This window comes from Ctenopharyngodon idella, chromosome 24 (genome assembly GCF_019924925.1).
Source record: "Ctenopharyngodon idella isolate HZGC_01 chromosome 24, HZGC01, whole genome shotgun sequence".
NCBI lineage: Eukaryota > Metazoa > Chordata > Actinopteri > Cypriniformes > Xenocyprididae > Ctenopharyngodon > Ctenopharyngodon idella.
Window position 1 is genome coordinate 18,587,897 of NC_067243.1, and position 15,674 is coordinate 18,603,570.

At 36.6% G+C, this 15,674-nt stretch overlaps 1 long non-coding RNA gene across 2 annotated transcripts in view; it reads right to left on the minus strand.

The window, feature by feature from the left end:
* LOC127507009 (uncharacterized) overlaps positions 1 to 15,674 on the minus strand; it is a 29,733-nt gene that overhangs the window by 9,977 nt on the left and 4,082 nt on the right. The window contains exon 2 of one of the 2 annotated variants that reach the window (XR_007928214.1): positions 981 to 3,556. The exons of the other annotated variant lie outside the window; for it this stretch is intronic. This is a non-coding gene — a long non-coding RNA (uncharacterized LOC127507009). Of the gene's footprint in view, positions 1 to 980; positions 3,557 to 15,674 lie in introns of those variants that run through there. 2 annotated transcript variants of the gene reach the window in all.

Consider the following 15,674-nt stretch of genomic DNA (forward strand, 5'->3'; position numbering starts at 1 on the left):
CTAGGGGCTCCAAAAAGGACAAAAAGCTCTATAACTGTAGTTGATTTGACTTGTGTGAATAATTTCAAGTCTGCTGAAGCCGTACAACAAGTTTGAATGAGGAGCAGACCAAAATTTAAATCATTATTCACTAATAAACATCTCACATCTGCGCATATTCAAATACATAAAGCCCAAAGTATACTGTTTTTTACACGTATACTAGCATACACATAGTCAAAACCCAGCTCAATTAAAATAACTCCCTCTTGCAGCTACAGCTCTTCTCTACTGGCACAAGGGTGGGACAATCTGTCAATTACATGAGATCAACCAATAGCAAACCACAACATCCAATCAATTCCCCATGGACAAAATCAAGTTCCGCCCTATATTTTTTCTTGCTCGAAAAGCCGTTTCACTCAGATATACATCACAATAGGGAAGAAAAGACTATCGCAACTTCTATTTCATGCCGACTTTAAGTCAAAATGTGTCAGACCATTACTGACTTCATTCACGCCAATAAATAAGCACATAAGCACATATTCACATGACATGAATGAAATTTGAATGCTGTGGCAGACACAGTTTGAGACACTGCAAGACTACTTGGGTTTTTTTCTTATATGGGAAACATCTCAGGAGACCTAGAGTAAGCAGGAGTCTCCATTTGCGCATTTGTTCTCATTGCTGTCTATGTGAAATCAAAGAGATCTTTTTTCCTGCAGGAAACTTCACAACTATTTAAATACAACTAGCTATTCAGAAATGTGTAAAACAGGATCTGAAGATCTAAAACACTGTGTGTGAAGCAGGGATAGCAAAGGTTGAGACAGTCTTGAGGGTTTCGTAAACAAAGCTGGTTCACATCCCTTAAAGAAATGTGTTTTTTTCTCACTCAGCAGGACGCACGTTTGAAAGAAAACTCCGGTTTGGTTTATCCGCCACCAAGTCTCAAGGCTATCCCACAGAACTCAGGACTGGAAATGAGCCAGGCGATTTTTAATGTTTGAAATTTGGGATGGAATCCAAACAAAAGAAATACAGCCCTGGTATAGGCCTCTTAAAGTTATGCAAGTCTATGAGAGTAACAGTCCAATAAAAAAAAAAAAAAAAAAAACAGTAGAAACTTATGTAAAGCTCTCATTACTGTTGCCGTGCCCAGTGAGGAGGGGACGTGGAGCTGTTCAACTAGGGCTGTGAGGCATTCCATGAAATGAGTGCCATTTGTGTCCACAACATTGCACAAAACACAAAAATATGCACGTATTTTACCAGATTTAAGGGTTAGTTCATCCAAAAATGAAAATTCTGTCATTAATTACTCACCCTTGTGTCTTTCCAAACCCATAAGACTTTCGTTCATCTTCGGAACACAAATTAAGATATTTTTAATGAAATCTAAGAGCTTTCTGTCCCTCCATAGAGATCCTACACTGTAAAATTTGTTGTTAAATTTACGGTAAAAAAACGGCAGCTGTGGTTGCCAGAAATTTACTGTTAAAAATACGATAGAAACATTTTGATTTATACGGATTTAACTTAAATTTACAGTAAAATACCATATTTCATTAACTGATATAATGTTAATTTACCATCCTATTGAAGAATAACTGGATATCTGATTTGGACCTTTGTAATACACTGACAACCACCAAACACAGTGGTGATGAGAGTCACATGATGAATCAAAGTTCATCACAAGCAGCTTTTCCACCTGCTGAAAGAGACAATACTAATATATAGAAGGTGCACAGTGTCATTCACACAAACACTAAACACCATCATGGTAACACACATGACAATAAAAAATGCAATAAACATTCATTTAACAGCATTAGATGTAACATAAAACCCTGAGGTACATAACTGATTAGAAAAAACTAAGAAGAAACAGAGTTATTTCAACAAAAATACATCAAATGTGAAGTGTCACGCAGGGAATTTTGGGAATGTCAATTTACATTTTTTTACTGTAAATTATACAATGACTTGTTCTTTTTATTATTCTTCGTATATAGTGTGAAAACTTTGTTAACCAATTAACAGTTTTTCACCGTAGCATTTTACAGTGTTTTACCGTTAAAAATCAGGATATTTTTTTACAGTGTACGCAACTACCACTTTCAAGGTCCAGAAAGGTTTAACGCTAGTGCTTTGTTTGCGCAAAAAAAAACAAAAAAAACCCCATAATTTACCACTTTATTTACAAAATAATATTATCCAAAGCTATTATCAGCTCTCGCGTGAACACAAAAAGCATGCGTCATGATTCTCTCGTGAACATGTGCGTTGTTGACGCGAGTCTGAACACAACGCACGTGTCGTGATGCTCTTGTGAACGCACGCTGCAGATCAATATTTTCATAAATAAAGTGGTAAATTATGGGGTTTTTTTGCGCAAACAAAGCACTCTTGTACCTTTATAAAATTGAGGTTAAACCACTGGAGTCACATGAAATACTTTAATGATGTCTTTACTACCTTTCTGGACCTTGACAGTGGTAGTTGTGTTGGATCTCTATGGAGGGACAGAAAGCTCTCAGATTTCATTAAAATTATCTTCATTTGTGTTCCGAAGATGAATGAAGGTCTTACGGGTTTGTTACGTCACGAGAGTGAGTAATTAATGACTGAATTTTCATTTTTGGCTGAACTAACCCTTTAAAGTCACAATGTAATATCAGTACACAGTAAAAAAAAAAAAAAAAAAAAAAAAAAAAGAATTATTGGTTTAACTTTAAAAAGTAAGTTACCTGGTTGCCTTAAAATTTTGAGTTCATTGAAATTAAAAATTTGAGTTAATACAATGAAGGCAATTGATCAACAGAAACTCAAAATATTATATTATCTGAACCACATTATATTATTTTTAATTTCAATTGAAATCTGAGAGCTTTCTGTCCCTCCATAGAGATCCAACACAACTAAACCACATTAATTATCTAAGTTGATTTGACAAAAGAAAAAATGTTGTGATAACAAATCAGGAAAATAATTTTTTACAGTGTAGTAACAGGTCTTCTGTATTATGAAATACACCCAAGTGTTGATTGGATGGAGGCAGATCTAAGAAAGGGACGGGGTTCATTTCATTTTTAAAAAAAAAAAGATGTATAGAGAAGTCAACTGTTAATTGGTGACTCTTGAAAGGTAATGATTGAGGGCTATACGCTTCATTATAGGGAGAGCAGACTTGAAATGTTGAAATGGCTTTTTTAAATTCTAACAGAAATTTTCTTTAAAAATTATCTTTCTAAAATGGAAAAGGACAAGTTACGCACAAGTTAAAACAGGATGGCACATTATGGCTGAAGCCATATTTCTTTTGAGAACATGCTTATTAAGGAGCAATATGGAAAGTTTTGCAAAGACTGCAGGCGCTCTCTCTTTCTCTCCGCCTGTAAACCCAAGTAAGCATCGTGAGCATGAGCCTTTAATGCCTACTCTGCATCCTGTGGAGACTGCTGGAAGCTCAGGGTTGTGGGAACGCAGGGTGCCACCTTATGCCAATCCACATGGTCACGTCTGCCTGCTGGTCATGTCAGATAAACCGATGCAGCTTGGCTATGATCTGAGTAGAGGAAGAACCAGTGTGATATCGTCTCTCTGTGTACTTCTTCACTCTGCTGCTGACAGATCTAGTTTCATAATGGCATTATAAACAACTCTGTGATGTTCAGATCAGATGACCTGATTGAGAACAGAATAACTATGGGAACTGAGAAAGATATGGATGGAATGAAACTGTTATATAATATGAAACATTTTTGCATGAATGGATGTCATGTGAGAATACTGATATAGTAATGGCAGTCTGTGTTGACAGTAGGGCTGCCCCCTGAGAATAGTCAACATTTCTATAGAGAAAAATTTCATATGGATTACATAAGCAGATAGTATTTAAATCAGTTCGTTTAAAAACACATTTCAAGCTTTCTATAGATAGATTTCTCATGTCTGTGAGGCAAGTAGCCTATACGCTGAGTTTTGGTTCATTTTTTTGTCACGCTTCAGTTCATGGAGACAGCAGAATGCGCATCCTATATGTGTTTTCGTTATTTTACAAAAGCACGTTTTCTTGTTATTGTGAGTTTACACAAATAAAATTGTACAGTTTCGAATGATGCATTACTCTTATCTGTATGACCAAAAATGACAGAATATTTTAAGGTTTTTTTCTTTCTTTCTGAGGCTAACCGACTTATAACATTTTTGGTCGACTAAGCCTCTTTTAGTTGACTAGCGATTAGTCGACTATTAGGGGACAGCCCTATTTGACAGTGAAGATAATGCTAAATGCTAATGCATATGTTCAGAATAGCATACTGTATTTACTGTATTTCTGCAGTATGCAGTGTATATGCTGTGAATTTTTAGTACACATGGAACATGACCGACTACATTTGCCAAAATCTGCAGTATGCATCAAAGCACGCTGTATAAAATAATATATCCCACAATGCAATGTGCTCAACTTTCATTTCCAGTTTGATTTCATCCACAATTTTTAACATATATATCTTGGACTGGCAAGACGTTATGCAAATAAAATACAAAATACATTTTTTTTTTAATTATTTAATCTAATTTATTTTAATTTAATTTACACAAATTTAATGCAAAATAACTTTTTTAAATTTAATTTAGTTTAAATTTATGTTTGGATGCCATTTTAACACTAACACTAAACTGTCATGCAAAATAATAATGTGATGTGACAGCAGTTAAGTAGTATTTCTATTCAGTGTATACTAGTTTAGTATTTAGTAAACTAGTATCCCATTCTGAACACAAACGTTTGTTTTTTCATCCTTAGATGGAACCAGAAGACTTGCTGTCAATATGAGTAATACAGAATAACTGGATGTTTGACAGTGATATATTCTATTTTATACAAATAATGAATAATTTCCCTCTGCCAATCATAATCTATCATTAAATGTCAGAATTTAAGTGGGAAAAAAAGATTCTGTCCTTTTCGCAGAATAAATTATGCTAGTATTATTACAGTTCTTAATGCTTGTCTAGTCATTCCTATGTTGGTCTCCACAATAGCCCCTAATATCACTCCACCAGACCTTTGAATGAAGCCTTCGGTCCAGGCTGGTGTCATTGTGATTGAATTACAGGGGGCAGAAGGATTGTGGGTGATCAGCTTGGTGCTGTGCACTGATAGCATTAAGTCATTCATTCTGCATGGCGAGACAGAGCGAATCAGGGTGCAGTCAACCATAAACACGTCTAATTGATCTGGGCTCATTTCACTTGACTCTGCAGTTTTCACACAAGAGTTGACCATTTCACCACAGGACAGGCCCTGCACTGCATTATAATTATGTGGGCAAAACGCTTATTAAATTAAAAGATAACCTGTTGTAGAAGTTATGTTTAAAAATGTCATACCCATACTTTTATTTTGGATGTGATTAATCGTTTGACAGCATTAATAAATGTAAGAAATAAGGTACGAGAGGCTGTGCTGTATCTTCAGCCGTGACTTATTCACGATACAGCACTAGCCTCAAGTACCTTATTGCTTTTATAAACGGTTACCACACAATACAAATATTAAAGCCAGAAATATGTATCAATGCAACTTTCATGAAGTAAACTTTTTCTAAAAGCCTTCCTTCCGCCGGAAAAAAATTGTCCCTGATCGTGAACAGCAACAGAAGTTACATTTTTACACCATTAGATAGAGGCAAAGACTGTCTTTATTAGTGTGTCAGTCAGTAGCGAAGACTTTTACATTAAAAAGACTGAATTGTTGTGAACACGGAACAAGACACACCGGACAAATGCTTTGACTAGCGCTGCCAGTCACGGGAAAGCCCCTTCACTGTTAAAAGGACAAGATAATACATTTAAACAGCATTTTTTATTATGAACATAGGAGTGACCTGAAGGAAAATGCTAAATCTGAATGCAGGTAATACTCTCGGTCACTCGATCTCTTTCTCATAATACTCTTCTACATAATACAGTAAGCTTCAATGAACAATATCAACTGAGAACATACGGTTTACGTTGCTAAGAGTGGTTGATAAGGGTGTGTAGTGATTCACAGAACCGTTGGGTGAAGCCGTGTTTTAAATTTGTGAATAAAACACAGCTATTGACCAATCAGAATCAAGGACAGGAACTAACCGTTTTATAAATACATATATATTTGTGCTGTTAAACAATTAATCGCGATTAATTGCATCCAAAATAAAAGTTTGTGTTTACATAATATATGTGTGTACTGTGTATATTTATTATGTATATATAAATATACACACACACATGCATGTATATATTTAACAAAAAATATATTATGAAAACAAACTTTTATTTTGGATGCGATTAATCGCGATTAATCGTTTGACAGCACTGTGTGTTTGTGTGTGTGTGTGTGTGTGTGTGTGTGTGTGTGTAAACTTAAGTGAAATGTTGGCTTGGCATCTAACTGAAACAAATAAGTTTGAATGAAATAATAAAATTACTAAAACTAAAACTGAAATAATAATAAATTAAAGCCCAATAGTAATATATTTTTTATATATTACAAAACTTTAAAAAAAAAATTAAAAACTAAAACAAACAAAAATTTAGGTATAAAAAAGCCATAATTTGTGCATACGTAAAAATTTGTGCTGTCAAATCGATTAATCGCGATTAATCACATCTAACATAAAACTTTCTCTCTCTCTCTCTCTATATATTATACATTATACATTTACAAACTTTTATGCGATTAATCGATTTGTTAGCACTAATAAAAAATGAACTAATATATTTTTTAATAATACATTAATATTACATAATACATCTTTTAAATGTAAGTATTATTAGTTTGCAACTATCAGTAATACATTACATTTTTATAATTTTTAAATGAATGTTTATGTACAGTTATGAAATGCTAGTTTTTGTCTTTGAGATCAAGCTACCATATTATAATCAATCGCTAAAGGTCAGGCCTCAGTTTTATTAATTTATTTAGCTTATGGGTTTCAATATTCTAGATCCCAGATAAAAGATAAAACCAAACATTTACATTTACAATTATTCATTTATCAGTATAGATATAACAATAACCTGACAATAAAGGTGAAGTGGACTTTTTTGGATATTAATTTTCTTTCCCTCTATCCCTATTTAATGTCTAACCAGAAGTGAGTCAACTATAGGTAAGCCATTTCTAAGTTGATTTCCTCAAGAAGTCTCAAAATACAGAGCCATAAATATACCGTGCACATGCACAGGGACAGGTGTACAAACACAAGGGCCGAAGTCTGTCGTAACCGACGGCTCTGTGCAGGAATCACTTAATCTGTTTGGAAATGAACACCGGTAAGAGAGCATGCACGCCTCTGAATCATGTACAGCCATCTTTATCCGTGCACTGTGCATAGACTCGGCCAGAGCGCTTACATAATCCAGTTAAAATACACCCCCAGTCACATGTAGCATTCAGCCCTGTGGAGAGAGAGCCTACTGCCGCTAGGGCTGTGCTGGCAGCTGTTCAGACATTCACACACACACACACACACACACATGCGCACACACACAAAGCCATTAAAGATTCAACTGTGATTCGTTGCCAGAGTTTCAGTGCCCTGCCTGCATGTGAACTGTCTGTGGAAAAATGAGCCAAGAGCTCTCTCTCCGAGCACATGTGACTGTGTGGAGTCTTACGAGAAAACACACACACACAAACACACACACACTTAAAGACAGAACAAAATGGGCAGGACGTCCAGCCCTTTAAAGTCACAGTGCAGGCTTCCTGAAAGCATGCTGGGTTTCACTTCTTGCTGATCACATGCAACTCTAAAACACCGCTTTTTTATTTCGGCTGTGAGTGTTTGGCTAATGGGTGACGGGCATGTCATACACAATTTCAACATAACTTTAACAGATCGGAAAAAGTCAACTATGATTGATCTCTTGACTGAGCCGAGCTGACGTGAAAAACCACATAATCACTCGGGTACATCTGGCCAGCGCTGTCTGAAAAGATGCAATCTCACCATCTGGGGCGGCACACAAACCATCGCACAATATGAGCCTGATCACCAATTCAGCAGCATTACCACCTGGTCATTCTATGGTCAGATCTATTAGTTATGCAAGTGTCTTTAATATTAATAACCATTGAATAAATAAGGGTCGTTTATGGGTCCTGTTGGTCCTTTCAGCCATGTCTCGCGCTCAAGACCCTGCCTTCTTTATTATTTAACAGCGCTACGGCTCTGCATGTACTATTGCGTACTATAGTAACTGCAGTAGGCTACTATAGAAACTATCAGTGTTGGGGAAAGTTACTTTTTAAAAGTAATGCATTACATTATTGCATTACTCCCTAAAAAAGTAACTAATTGCGCATTACTTTTTCAATTTACAACAAAATATTGGTTACTTTTTCAAATAAGTAATGCAAAATACTTATTTGAAAAAGTAACTTCGATATTTTGTTGTAAATTGAAAAAGTAATGTGTTACTTTACTAGTTACTAGAAAAAGTAATCTGATTACGTAACTCAAGTTACTTGTAACGAGTTACCCCCAACACTGGGAACTATTATGCGTCTCGTGTTTTTAAGAGCAAAACCGCATTTTGTGTGATCATCTCCTTATGCTTGTCACTCAGAAGTAAAAAAAAAAAAAAAAAATTAGGTCTAACTAAAATAAAACTTAAGTGCTTCCCATCCAGGTGGATAAGAAAACGGCTCATCGTTTAAAGGTCATTTCTGATGACTGATATCACAGAGTTTACTGGCATTTTGGTACTGATGTGTGAACGGTATTTTACCGGAACGCTGCTTGTGTGATCAGCACATTTAAGTATTTACCGGAAAAGTCGTTCTGCTAATTTTACGGTAATTTATTGGAATTTCTGTGTAAAAGTGATGAATGCATCACAGAAGAAAACTGAAGGTCGTGATCATTTCCACAACACTTTTTCCACAATCATTTCCTTTCCACAATTTATTGCGTTTAATAGTATTCTGTGGTGGAAAGACTTTTGTTTTGCTAAAGCTAATTTCATAGCTAGCATCTATGTATCTTAAATATAAAACTTTATTACAGGCAAAACAAACACGTAACTATTTTACGTTTTGCGAGCAGAAAATAAAAGCAAAATGCAACAGTAAAAACTTGTTAATTGATTAACTGTAAAGGCTTGTTCACACCAAGGTCGATAACTGTAATGATAACGATAAAGATATAGCATTAAAAATCATTCTAAAGGCCTGTTCACACCAAGAACGATAACTATAAAAATAACTATAAGGATAACTATATTTGCGTCCACACCAACGAACGATAATCAGTCTGTTTATTCTAAGCTCACACGCTGCGGTTTTGTGTGTACAAGTGTGTACAACATGTTTTTGCTGTTCTTGTTGCATTTACACAGTTTTAACCAGCAGATGTCTTCAGCATGCTATGTTTTGAGTGAATAGCTAGTGTAATCGATCTAATCTAACAGTGACATTAGCTGATGAAGTCAATATGGTGGAAAAAAAACAACACCTCGTCTTTTTCACTGCAACTTCAACAGTGAATTTAGCTGACGAAGTCAATATAGTGGAATAAAAACAACGGCTAGTCTTTTACTCTGTAACATCAAAGGAAGCAAGACAATGTTGTCGAAACTAGCGCTGGATAGCTGAGGTAATTTTATGTTACATTGTTTGCTAGCCTGGCATAATGATCTCATCGTTAATACTTCTCACCATTTATTCCGAGGGTATGTTTTCCATATATCCATTTTCTTTAAAGTATCCTTGAAAAGAGGGCTTGACTTGTCAAACAGTGGTGGCTTTTTCTGGACCTTGGCTGTTGACTTCTCCGCAATATCGTCTGCCATTTTAAATTAGATTGGATTCTGATTGGCTGTCAGTATTATTATCGTTCAACAGCTGGAAAAAAATCGTTCTGAAAGCGATCCCAATGATATAGTTTCTCTATATCATTATAGCTGTGGTGTGGACAGTGCTATTCTTTTATATTTAGAACGATTTTTAAAACTATATCTTTATCGTTATCTTTATAGTTATCGTTTTTGGTGTGAAAGGGCCTTAAGTGTTTACACCACAACTGTAACAATAATGATACAATAAAGTCACTTTCAGAACTATTTTTTCCAGCTGATAAACGATAAAAACATTGGCAGCTAATCAGAATCCATCCTGCTTTATTTACATTTATTGATGTAAATAAAGTCAAGGATAAAACAATAAAATCTATATATAAAAGGCATTCGAAAAGTATCAAAAATAAATGATGGAGGCATTTCGAAGTTTCAAGTTGTAATGTGACCTTCACATAAAAAATAAAAAAAATAAATTCCTGGAACAGAAAAGTGCCCAAAGTTGAAGAACATATAACATATAGGAGGAGTAAAAGCAGAAGAGCAGAACATCTCAAAGCCTGTTATGTACAGCTGACTTAGTTACATAATCAATAAACACCGCACATGGATTTCCACCCCGAACAATGTCTCTGTCTGGAATAATCCTGTTAGATTTAGAATCGGCCTGTTGCTGACCACAAAACTCTGTTCAGAGTGTCATGTTCTTTCAACCATCAACATGATTTCACTTTCTCACGCATTATTTCTATGAAGGTGTGGGCTGAATGTGTTTTATGATTGCTTATAATGTGGGGCACAGGCTGTGTACTCATCTGCTATCACTCACGTTTACACAGAACTCTGGTTCAGTGTGTAACACAAAGCAGATATGGCCATTAAAGATTAGTCATCTCTGATGGCCACACTCAAAGGAGCTTTACCGAGTCACGCATAATTTACCCTTACAAAAATAAGTATCCTGAAGTAAAGTTCAAGTATATTTTTAAGTATACTTAGTAAGTACACTAATACCAATGTACTAGTAGTATACTTGTAAGTGTATTACTTCAATACTACTTTTTACTGATCAAAAGTATACTTTACGTGTAACAGTAGTAAACTTTGAGTACACAACTACTTTACAACTGTGTTTTCAGTTTGTACTACAACTATACTACAAGTGAACTTATAGCTATACTGATAGTTTACTAGTCAAATAATTGTAGCACATTTTTTAGTTCATGAAAGTACACTTTGAAGCATACTCCCAGTAAACTACTAGTTTGTATACTGCATGAATACTTGTAAGATTTCTTTAATAGAACTTAACATCATACTTATAGTTTACTATTTATATATTAGTTTTGCACTTTAAGTATACTATGTTCCTACTTAGGTTTTCTTTTTTAAACATGAAAAATACCTTTAACTGTACTTTAACTCCTTCCTCGCCAGCGTTTTTTTGCTGCGTTTTTCAATGCTTCTATCGCTTGCTTCTGCTTCTTCTTCGCCTGTGTTTTGATCCAGTGATTCTGTACTCTTTCAGAAGATGCATAATAGTGCCCCCTAGTACTGTATATCAGTGAAAACATGGATTGCTGGAAAATTCCGTCAATGGCGAGGAAACATTGTGTCATAAATGACAGAAAATTCCACCAATGGTGAGGAAAGAGTTAAAGAGGACCTATTATGCAAAATTCACTTTTACATGACGTTTGAACACTGATGTGTGTCCACAGTGTGTGTAAACAACCAGCTTATAATGGTAAAAATCCACCCACTCCTTATTATAAATCAGAAGCAGTGTCTGAAAATATGCCATTCCAGATTTCCCCCTGAAGGCAGGAAAACACCAAGTCGATGCCGACGAACTAGTGGCGACGAAAGCAGACGTGGGTTTGGCTCATGTCGGCAGCGTCTGAGTCCAAAGTTGGCCCGACACACCAAACCGACGCTTGACAGCTGACAGCTAAGTAGCATGTCCGTTCTGCGCCTGCGTAAGAAGAAATGTACCAGCAGGTGGCAGTAGCTGAACAGCCAATCAGAATGATCAGATGGTCCGACGGACTGACGAGCTCCGACGCCAATTCAACGTGTCGAATCGGCCGGAAAAAAGCAGACGAGGACCAACTTCAGCCGACGGTGCGGAACACATTGAGAAAACTTGGTTGGCCGATGAACAAAAACTGCCTGACAGCCGACCGTCGGCTTAGTGTGTTCCTGCCTTAATGTGATGTCACAGTAGGGACAAGCCCCGCTGGACAGCTTCGCAAAATGCTGGATTTGCACAAAAGTTGATGGGTTGATACCAACTGTTCATGCTCAAACTTCATATCTAGAACAAGTAAGTATCGCACTTAATAAATTTAACTCCACAACAACTACATAAATTCATCAATTAACCATTCAGAAACATCATGTTGCATTCTAAAAGTTGTAACTTCTTCCTGAGTTTCTCCATCAGTGTCCGACTCCGGTTCGAACATATTAAGGCAGGAACACACCAAGCTGACGGTCGGCCGTCGGGCAGTTTTTGTTTGTCGGCCAAATAAGTTTTCTCAGTGTGTTCCGCACCGTTGGCTGAAGTTGGTCCTCGACGGCTTTTTTTCGGACGATTCGACATGTTGATTTGGCGTCAGAGCTTGTCGGTCCGTTGGGCCATCTGATCATTCTGATTGGCTGTTCAGCTACTGCCACCTGCTGGTACAGAAAGGCATTTCATCTTACGCAGGCGCAGAACGGACGTGCTACTTGGCCGTCGGGTGTCGAGAGTCGGTTTGGTGTGTCAGGCCAACTTTGGACCCAGACGCTGCCGACGTGTGTTCTAGGCTTAAAGCTGAACATCGCTACTGACAATTTCTGACATTTTGGCTGCGTGAGATTGTCCAGTTTTTTTGTTGCTGGAGTATCTAAAGCACAAGCTGTAAAGTCTCCACCCTCTTCTTGAAAGGGGGTGGGGAGCAGCACCTAATTTGCATTTAAAGTGACACACACGAAAACAGTGTATTTTTGCTCATCCAAATAGGGGCAAATTGGACATATTCAAAAATCTCACTGGCTTATTACAATTAATGGCAAAATGAATGTTTGGAAATGTAAACTGATATCTCCTACTGACACACTACAGCAAAAGATATAAATAACTGGCTTAAAACCATTTTTGGGGGAGTAAAAATACTGACGTGCTTAAGACTATTGCACAGTACTGTAATATTTCCAGATGCTTTGGTGAAATGTAACCTAGACCTGTTTTTGATGGGAGATTCATGTTTTTGTGAGACTACCTCATGTATTTATCCACAAAATCACTTTTTTCCTCCAGAGTGAACATAGAGATTCATTTCTAGCCTCCTGTGGAGGTGACATTCAGGGCGGAGGCGATGTGGGCACCCAAGTGTTTTTTCTCTCTTTTTTTTATGAATGAGATAAAGAAAGCCAGTGAGAAATCCAGCATTCCCCCGCAACCCTCCATCCCAGTGAATCATCAGGGTCCGTCAGACAGCGCTTCTAAATCACCAAGCCAATTTTCACCTGTGACTCATCGCAGGCCAGACACAAGGACGATGGGCTGAGCATCAATGCCTTGTATGAATATGTGTGGCAGAGAGAACGATACAAAAGTGCTAGAACATGCTGAAATGTGCAAAAGTCCTTGTAATTGCCGAGTGTGAAAGCAGTCACTTCATGACAGAAATTATGATTAAGGAAGTGAAGGATAGCTGTTCACGCTTACGAATATAGAATGTGAGAAAGGTGAATTGCACAAAAAATCAAACTGAAATTGAATTTCACCCTAAAATCAAAAGAGAAACTAAATTACAGAAGAAATAAAATATATGAATTAGGAAATAAAATAAAAAATAGCCTATATTTAAATAATAATAATATATTTACATTGCATAAAGAAACTGAAGACTATCTTTAGGATCATTCATTCATTTTGTTCATTGTGATATTATTTTTATTATAATTAAGCACATTTTCTCTCATTACCACAATACATCAGGGTATTGACTTCTTTTTTTCCTCACCATATTTTCATACTTTAATGCAGTAATTTTTCTGTTCTTCACAAGTTTCGCCTGATCAATTTTTCTGTAATTACTTCAATATGTAACATCTGTAATATGTTTCTCATAGAAGCTTTTATTATCTTGAGGTGACTGCAGATCTTCATGGTCTATGATTAAATGCAATAAACCAATAATTATCTCCCATTTACACTGTAATCTCGTATTCACCACAAGTTTGTTTCTACAGACTATGTATATTTTGATAAGGTCAAATAGAAACTAGAACATGTTTTCAATAAATATTTGAGAGAAACTCATCATCGCTGATTACCTAACTGTGGTAGAGAAATGACTGAGAGAATAGGAATCATCATCACTGATGTTAAGGCTTCCCTTTTTTGGACTTTATTCCCACAAGTTGCAAACTTAAGTGCTGTGTCATTTGCTTAGCCTGTGATGATGGTTCAGTGTAGTACTCAATGTTCTCATTGTATTGCACATTGTAAAGTGTCCAAGCTGAGCACTCTGAGAAAACCCTCTTTGCAAATAGCATCCAGTTGTTTGCTCTCCATCCTTTCAAGTGATGTTCTGTGGGGTGTTTTGGACACATAAACGGGTAGAGAATGTGCGACTGCACTGTGTACCAACAAAGGGAAGAATAAGAGAGTAAAGATTGCGCCGGCCAATAGCATATTGTGCAGGTTATCAGGGTTGCTGCCTCCCGCCCAAAAGGGAGGGCCACTGCTGCTGTTTTTAGCAGCATGTCTAGTGTTTGCAACACACCGTCTTCTCAACTGAAGGGGATGATGTTGAGAAATATAGTTATCATTTCTTTCCTCTCGCTGTAAGCTCAAATAGGATCAACACAGCTGAGCCACACCTATGGCCTCGCTTGCACTTCCCCTCTCGCAATGATGGTGAGACATAAAACAAAAGTCACCACCTGTGATCTGTGCACCATAATGTCCTTTTAGAAAACCTCTAAAGAATTATAAAGATAACTATAATGATAACCTTATTAGCCTCAACGGACAAAGACATTCTGTCTATTATAAGCGTGTGTTTGCCTGCCACTTTAAATGCTTTAAAGAAGCTTTACGAATCTTTTGTTTCAAATCAGTGGTTCGGAGTGCCAACGTCATGTGATTTCAGTAAACGAGGCTTTGTTGCGTCATAAGTGTTTCGAAATTTCAATGGTTCACGTGACTTTGGCAGTGCGCCGAACCACTGATTCGAAACAAAAAGATTTGTAAAGCTTCGAAGCTTCATGAAGCAGTGTTTTGAAATCGCCCATCACTAGATATTGTTGAATAAAGTCGTTATTTTGCTTTTTTGGTGCACAAAAAGTATTCTTGTCGCTTCATAACATTAAGGTTGAACCACTGTAGTCACATGAACTGTTTTAAATATGATTTTAGTACCTTTTTGGCCATTGAAAAAGGAAATTATCTAGCTGGCAATGCAGGCCTCACTGAGCCATCGGATTTTATCAAAAAGATCTTAATTTGTGTTCCGAAGATGAACAAAGGTCTTACGGGTGTGGAACGACATGAGGGCGAGTAATAAATGAGAGACTCTAAGAGTACAGTCGCATAAGTGATATTTCAACAAAATACTGCAGGCAAAAAAAGGTTAATTATCTGTTGTCAATAGCGTATGTATGAAGCACTGCTTACACTTTCAAAACCAAGCAACTTTCTGTTGGACAGTATGGCAAATTTGCCATACTTGAACACCTTGAAATCTTGAAAAACTTGAAATCTTTTGGAAATTTTGGTCCTCAAGCAAAACTCCAGAGCACACAGATTCCTATTGAAATGACTATTTTCTCTG